Source organism: Chrysochloris asiatica, unplaced genomic scaffold (genome assembly GCF_000296735.1).
Source record: "Chrysochloris asiatica unplaced genomic scaffold, ChrAsi1.0 scaffold00321, whole genome shotgun sequence".
NCBI classification, from domain to species: Eukaryota; Metazoa; Chordata; class Mammalia; order Afrosoricida; family Chrysochloridae; genus Chrysochloris; species Chrysochloris asiatica.
This window is the reverse complement of record NW_006408839.1, coordinates 202,525-210,702: the sequence shown is the minus strand read 5'-3', so window position 1 is coordinate 210,702 and position 8,178 is coordinate 202,525.

Below are 8,178 nucleotides of genomic sequence, written 5' to 3'. Positions count from 1 at the left end.
ATATTTAAAAAGAGATAGACTCAAGATTCAACCTAATCCTGTAGATGGCATCCAACCTCATTAACATCATAGAAGTGAGAGTTTACAATACCGAGGATGATTAGATCAGATCATGATTGACCACATCAAATCACATCAGAGAAAGACTGCATTCTGCTGTTTATATTATATTATACTATGGAGTCCTGGTGTGGCACTGTGGGTAAATGAGCTGAGCTGCAAGGTTGATTTGAACTTCAAGGTTGGTAGTTCAAGTTCACCAACCATTCCTTGAAAACTTTAAAAACAACAACATACTATGCTATCCTATGGAATACTGATGTGGTGCTAAAGGATAATGTGTTGGACCATAAGGTCAGTTTGAACCACAAAATTGATGGCTCAAACCCATCAGCCACCCCTCAGAAATCTTATACAGGATTACTAAGGGCAGGAACCAACTCAACGGCATGTAACAACAACAAAAATACCATACCATACTATACTATACTATACTATACTATACTATACTATACTATACTATAGGAATCCTGGTGTGGCCCTATAGGATAAGCACTCAACCACAAGGTCAATTTGAACTGCGAGGTCAACAGTTGAGACCTACCAGTCATTCCTCATAAACCCTATACAGGGTTGCTATGAGTCAGAACTGACTTGATGGCACTTTACAACAACATACAATACTATCTTATACCATACTATATGATACAATACGGAACGATACGGTACGATACTATACAATATGATCTATACAGTTGTTGCTATACTGTACAGTTGTTATGCTATACAGTTGTTGCTATATATCATACTATACGGTACGATAATATACAATATGATACTATACAGTTGTTGCTAAGTGCCTTTGAGTTGGTTCTGACTCATAGAGACCCTGTATATGGTTTCCAAAGAGTGGCTGGTGAATTTGATTCACTGACCTTGTGGTTCAAACCAACCCTTCAGTCCAGTCAGTACATTATCCTGCAGCACCAAACTAGGACTCCATACTATTGTTGTTGTTATGTGCTGTGGAGTCGGTTCCGATTCATAGCAACGCTGCACAGGGTTTCCGAGGCTGTAAATCTTTACGGGAGCAGAAAGCCTCATCTTTCTCCCACGGGACAGCTGGTAGTTTCGAATTGCTGACATTAAGGTTCACAGCCCGATTCGTAACCACTTCGCTACCAGAGCTCCTTCCTATAGCATGTTAATTATATTTTATTATTATATTAAAGAGTTCTGGTAGCATAGTGGTTACTAATTGGGCAGCTAATCTCAAGGTCAGCAGTTCGAAACTACCAGCTGTTCCGCGGGAGAAAGATGAGGCGGTCTGCTCCCGTAAAGATTTATAGCCTCAGAACCCTGTACAGGGTCACTATGGGTTGGAACCGACTCCAAGGCACATAACAACAACAAACAACATGTTACATTATATTTCATCAGAAAGGTAATATCTAACTCTTAACTACTAAACCACTGAGAATCCAGGCTCAACCAAGCTGACATAAAATCTCAAGTATCATACCCATAATGATAAAAAAACACAAATCTGAAAATCTTAGGCGTAAAAGTTTTGAAACAGAATACCACAAATGGTAATGTTCAAAGCAACTTTAGCTTCTAAGAAAGTAGATATAGGTTTTTTCTTTCTGATTTCCATATCTGTTTCTTCTCCAGGTATCAGCGATATAACAACCACCACTAGTGTTTATTTTCACTTTCCCTGAGTGGGGTTCATTTCAAGCCCCAAAGCTAAGCAGTCCTGGGGCAGGGTTGGAATGCAGGGGCTCTGATGCCAGAGTTCATAAATGGGCCTGACCGTTGAAAATTAATTTTTACATTCCATCAGAAATATGAATACGACTGAGCTTAAAAAGGGGCTCTGTGGAAACCAAATGACGTCTTAAATTGTCTTTTCTAACTTGTATAGGATGTTCTCTTAGTTCAAATGTTTACATATAAAAGCATCGAGAAATGAACGAGGTTCGTAGCTTTTAAGTCACTTGATGAACTCAGAGTGTGATGCTATGAGTATTCTGTTTATTTAACATCACACCTATGGAGGATAGGATTTTATGGACACTAACAAATGGTCAGAAGTCATCAGCCCCATATTACAGGCCATTGGTCATCTTCTCAAATTTCCTTACCAACTACTTTGAAGGAAACAACTTAATACTATGTTTTTGTGTGTGTCTTTTTTTTTTTTTTTTAAAGTTTTTATTGTGAATTGAGTGAAAGTTTACAGGGCAGATCATCAGTTTTACATTCAACCAATCATATACTTTGTTTCATTACAATGATATAATCCCCTCCATGTACCAACAGTTAACAGTATTTCTCTCTATTCACTTTAGCTTTTTTTGTTTATTTTGAACACGCAGGCATATGTAATAATTTAAACAACCAAAGGGCACATTCTTCTAGTATGCCTCCTGGTCACCAGCTCTCGGTCCCTCTCTTTCCATGAATCTGGAGTCCTCAGCTGCTCCCCCTCTCCATGTCCCCATCTCTGCTTCCATCTCTGATGTCGCTGCTTCTCTGGATAAGGTCCCACATTCTGCTTATGTTCTTCTCCCTTAATGGTCCTAGGGTCCTCTGTGTCTGGACTGTAAGATTAACTACTCCCTAATTTTTGTTATAAAACTTCTACCTTTACAATTGTGACAGTTGCAATTAATCATGATAACTATTACTTAGTATTGAATCGTAAGAGTCTTATCCCCATCTCTTTTCACCAGACCCGTCTAGACAAGATGAAAACAATTCAGTGGGGACTCTATCTTCCTCCAGACACTCTTACACTAAACTTCCTCTTGAAAATTTGTAAGCCAGTCACTTTGTGCCTTTATCACCCCTTCATTTTAGATAGCTATTGTCTAAGTTGCCCATTCCTATCAACCTTGTGTACAGAGGGATTCCAACTCATCATGACCCTGTATAGGGTTTCCGAGGAATGCCTGGTGAGTTTGAACCATCAACCTTGCGGGCTAGTGCTTACCCTACAACACCACACCAGGACTTCTTATTTGTAGTTGTTATTGTTAAGTGGCGTTGAGTCCATTCTGATTCATAGAAACCCTGTATAGGGTTTCTGAGGAATGGTTGGTATACTTGAACTGTGAACCTTGTGGTTCAAACCAATCTTGCAGTCCAAGCAAATCAACTCACAGTGCCAGAGATAAGCATGAATCTTATAAATTAACAGATTTTCTAAAAGACCAAACAATTCAAGCCCATAGTTTGCTCTACTCTGTGATGTTACTTCTTTAGTAAATTAAGAATGATCAAGCTCCAGCTCATCCACTTCATGGTTATGCACATGTCTGTGTGCGTGAGATGCTCCCGGTCCTCGAATGACTCGTCTAATGGAGACAATGAACTTAACAGGAGAACGATGAATAGTTAGTGATCCTGTCCCCATTCCAAATTACTGCTGGTGTTGTTAGGTGTCACTGAGTTGGTACTGACTCATAGCAACCTTATGAGCAACAGAAGAAAACACAGCCTGGTCCTGCTCCATCATCACAATTTTTGCTGTGTTTGATCTCACTATTGCAGTCACCGTGTCAATCCATCTCCTTGTGGGTCTTCCTCTTCTTTGCTGACCCTCTACTTTACCAAGCAATATGTCCTTATCCAAGGACTAGTCCCTCCTGACATGTCCAAAATACACGAGATTAAGTCTCACCAATCTGGCTTCTAAGAAACATTCTGGCTGTACTTTTCTATGACTGATTTGTTCACTCTTTAAGTATATTCAAGATTCTTCAGTTACTAACATAGCTAATTTATTCAGGGTCTTGTTAATGATTTATTGTCTAATTATTCACAAACGATGAATGGAACATTTCTAGAAGATCGAAAGCTATTCTTGTCTACACACACACATGCATGTGAGTGCATAGAAAGGCTGTACCTCACAGGGTTTCTCCTTGCCAACCTTACTGTGCACACCCACTGATAGCATTTTGGTTTTTTGATTGGGATGCTACACGGACCACAGCCTGAATATAGTGAGAGGGAGGATGGCCAGAGAATAAGATGGAGGTCAGTCAGTGGGGACTAGGAGATCAGCATTTGGAAAGGGAAGTAGAGGATAATGGGAAGGGTATTCTGTATCCAATATGTGGCCACTTCGCTTTGCAAACACCCTTTTCACATAGTCAGTAAGGCCAGTGGCACTTTACAACAACAACAACACAAGTGAAGGAGTGACCCTCCATCATATTCATCACATTAACAAGTTCGATCAGTTCAAGAGGGAAGGGATTACACAAACCATGTCCACCAAGGAGGAGGAACAAGGACAGAGAATGCCTTTGTTGGCATTATAAATGTTCTTGTTTATTTTATTGCACTTCACACACGGTATTTTAGTGACTGGTATATAAGGAGCTCTGGTAGTGTAGTGGTTACGAATCAGGCTGTGAACCTCAAGGTCAGCAGTTCGAAACTACTAGCAGCTCCGCTGGAGAAAGATGAGGCTTTCTGCTCCTATAAAGATTTACAGCCTCAGAAACCCTGTTCAGGGTCGCTATGGGTCGGAACCGACTCGATGGCACTTAATAACAACAATATAAACTATGACTATAAATCATGGGGGAATTTTTCTAGATCTATTTCATCTTTGCTTTTGCAACAAGTAGTAAAGTCATCACCTCATGGTAAGTGTTAAAGAAATATTTTAATACAATTGCAAACCTATTTATAGTTAGTGTTATGACTACACAACAATGGCCATCGAAAAATCAAAGAGATTTCTAGAAATCTCTCCTAGTGTATGAAGTCCTGATGTGGTGCTGTGGGGTTAATTCTCTTGACTACAAAGTCAGTTTGAACTGCAAGATCGATGGTACAAGCTCACCATCTATTCCTTTGGAACCAACTCAACAGCACTTAACAACAACAATACCCTAGTGTATCTGTTAAAAAAGAAAGAGAACAGCCATTGTGATAGAGACTGGTGTAACACTCAAGACACCTTAGACACCTTCAGGCCTGGAACGAAACTCACACCTGTGGTTCAACTTCCAGCCAAACACTAATCAGACCTACAGGGTGAACAGGAACACCAGGGAAGTATGAACTCCTTAGAACGATCAGCCCTATGAGATCTAGAGGGCAGGATTTTCCCAGAGATAAAGCTCAGAAGATAAGAATAGGCAAGAAAGAAGGGCAAATGAAAATGCAAATATGGAACCCAGGGAGGAAGTGGGAAGAGTGCTATTACATTGTGGAGGTTGCAATCAATGGTGTGAAACAAAATTTGTATGAATTGTTGAATGGAAAACCAATTTACTCTGTAAACTTTCTCCCAAATCACAATAAAAAGTTTAAAAAGTTAAGAGATTAAACGTCAGTCAGTCCTCATATGTAAGGGAAAATGTGTCATTTTACAATTTGGTTCCTTCCAGGTCTAAGAAAAGGATTCTATGATTTTATAATTCTGTATCATGGTTGTTTGCCAGATGTTCAAATGTTAGGAAAATTTCAGTAAACAGAGAAAGCCAGGAACTGGTGAGCTTAGATTACTGGGAGAGCTCACAGCAAAGCCTCAGAATGAATATCATGTTGTATCCAGAATGTAAGTGAGTTAGGATGGCGTAATGAGGACATTTGAGAATAGTGTTTAAGGGACATTCCCCTCTAGGAACTTTTGATAACACAGCACTAAGGAATAATGAAGGGTCTTGTTGCTGTAAACAATTTGCCATCTGCTGTTAACCAGAAGGGTGGTCATTTGAATTCACGTAGTGACTCCACTGAAGACAAGACTTGGAGACCTGCTTCCATGAAGTTTACAGCTACGAGAAGCTTCTGAAGCAACTGTACTCTTTAACACCTGGGGGGCCACGAGTTGGGGCCCAATCCAACGGTAGCTAATGACAACATAATTGTTGTTGTTGTTAGGTGCCATCGAGTCAGTACCAACTCATAGTGACCTAATGCACAGCAGAACGAAACACTGCCCGAGCCTGGGTCAGTATAGTAGCAAAAATAAAAATTAATTGAGAAATTTACCAAAGGAGAAAAACAGAAATATTCTGAGAAACGGACACAAATCCCAAGGGTGCCCTAGAAATCTAATCCATAGAACTGATATTGTGGATTTCCTTAACACTTACATCAGCACTGGACTTCAAACCACAAGGTTGGCAGTTCAAACCCACCAGTTGCTCCTCAGAAACCCTATAAAGGGTTGCTGCTATGAGTTGAAATTGACTTGATAGCAGTTAGCAACAACAACAACAAAGTCTATTAAAGGAGCCCTGGTGGCACAATGGGTTAAGGATTGGATTGTTAACCAGAAGGTCAGTGGTTCAAACCCATCAGTTGCTGCTCAGGAGAAAGAGAGACAGTGTGCTTCTATAAAATTGACAGCCTTGGACACTCTATGGGTCAGTTAGATTCTGCCTATATGGTCACTGTGTGTTGGAGTTAGTTTCACATCAGTGGTGGGCCATTGGAATAAAGGGTGAAAACAGAATTGAGGTGCTAATGTTGTTGTTGCTTTAAGTGCCATAGAGTTGGTTCCGACTCATAATAACCCTGTATAGGGTTTCCGAGGATCAGCTGATGGGTTTGACTTGCCAACGTTCCAAGGAGCGGCTGGTGAGCTTGAACCATCAACCTTGTGGTTCAAACCGACCTTGCAGCCCAGTGCATTAACATACAGCGCTACACTGGGTTCCAACGTTCCTGGTGTTGTTGTTGTTAGTGCAATCGAGTCAGTTCTAACTCATAGTAACCCTGTATAGCGTTTCTAAGGAGCGGCTGGTAAGCTTGGACCACTGACCTAGCTGTTCAAACCTACTTTGCAGTCCAGTGCATTAACCCACAACACCACCCCAGGCCTCCGACCTAGAGCTGTACAATTTTTCTGGCATGGAGTTGCTCTTATGGGATGTACTCCCTATTTACCCCTATAAACATGGATGTAGTTCAGATTAAGAATAAGGGATTCTTTGTCATTATGTTCATGAGGCTGCAATCCATGTTGGGTGTGTCCTAAAAAGAATCTCTTCTAAGTTCTAAAAAGAGCAGATCAGATCTAAAGACACAAGGAGGAAGTCAGACGTCAAGTGAAGGTCATCTCTGAGCCAAGGAACACCCAGGACTAGCAACCAAAAATGACCTGACATGGATAAGATCCTAGTATGGACTTTCAGCCACTAGAGCTGTGAGAAAATCAATCCTGTGCTTTGTATTCACTCACTGTGGTGTTGTGCAGAGCAGCATGAGATCACTGAGACACACGACATACTTCCTTCACTGTTAGGGATGATGGGACTCAGGCCTGAAGATGAAATGTTCATACTGTCTGCTTCTAACTTATGTGTGGTGGTGGTGGTGGTGCTGTGCCATGGAGTCGGTTTCAACTCATAACGACCCTGTACAGGGTTTCCGAGGCTGTAAATCTTTATGGGAGCAGAAAGCCTCATCTTTCTCCCGCTCATGACCTGTGGTTCGCAGCCCATGTAACCTTGTACAAGTCACCATGTCACCAACCAGGATATCTGCTTCTAAACTGTAAGCCAAGAGGATTGGAGTCAGCATTTCTAAAATCCTTTTCTTGGTTGTTGAGTCACATCTGACACACTGCAGAAGGAAACAGTGCTGCATTGCTGCCTCATCCTCACAACCATTACTGCTCGAGCCCATTGTCACAGCCACACTGAGTCCATCTTGTTGAAGGTCTTCCTTTATCACTGACCCTTTACTTTACCCTTTCCAAGGTTCCTGGTGTTGTTGCTGTTAGTGCAATTGAGTCGGTTCTAACTCATAGTAACCCGGTATAGCATTTCTAAGGAGCATGATGTCCTTCTCCAGAGAGTGTTCCCTTCTAATAAAACAGCCAAAGATTTCATCGTACTATTGTGGCTTCTAAGGAACGTCTGGCTATATTTCTTCCAAGACAAATTAGGTCTTTCTTCTGGTTGTTGTTGTTAAGTACCGTTGAGCTGATTTCAACTCACAGAGACCCTGTATAGGGTTTCCAAGGCTGGAAATCTTTGTGGGAACAAAAGTCTCATCTTTGTTCCATAGAGCAGTGGTGGGTTTCAACTGCAAACCTTGTGATTTGCAGTCCAGTGCTAACCCTATAGAACCAACCCTCTGTTAGCCTATGTTATATTCAATATTGTTTACCAACACCATAATTAAAAGGCATCAAACAAC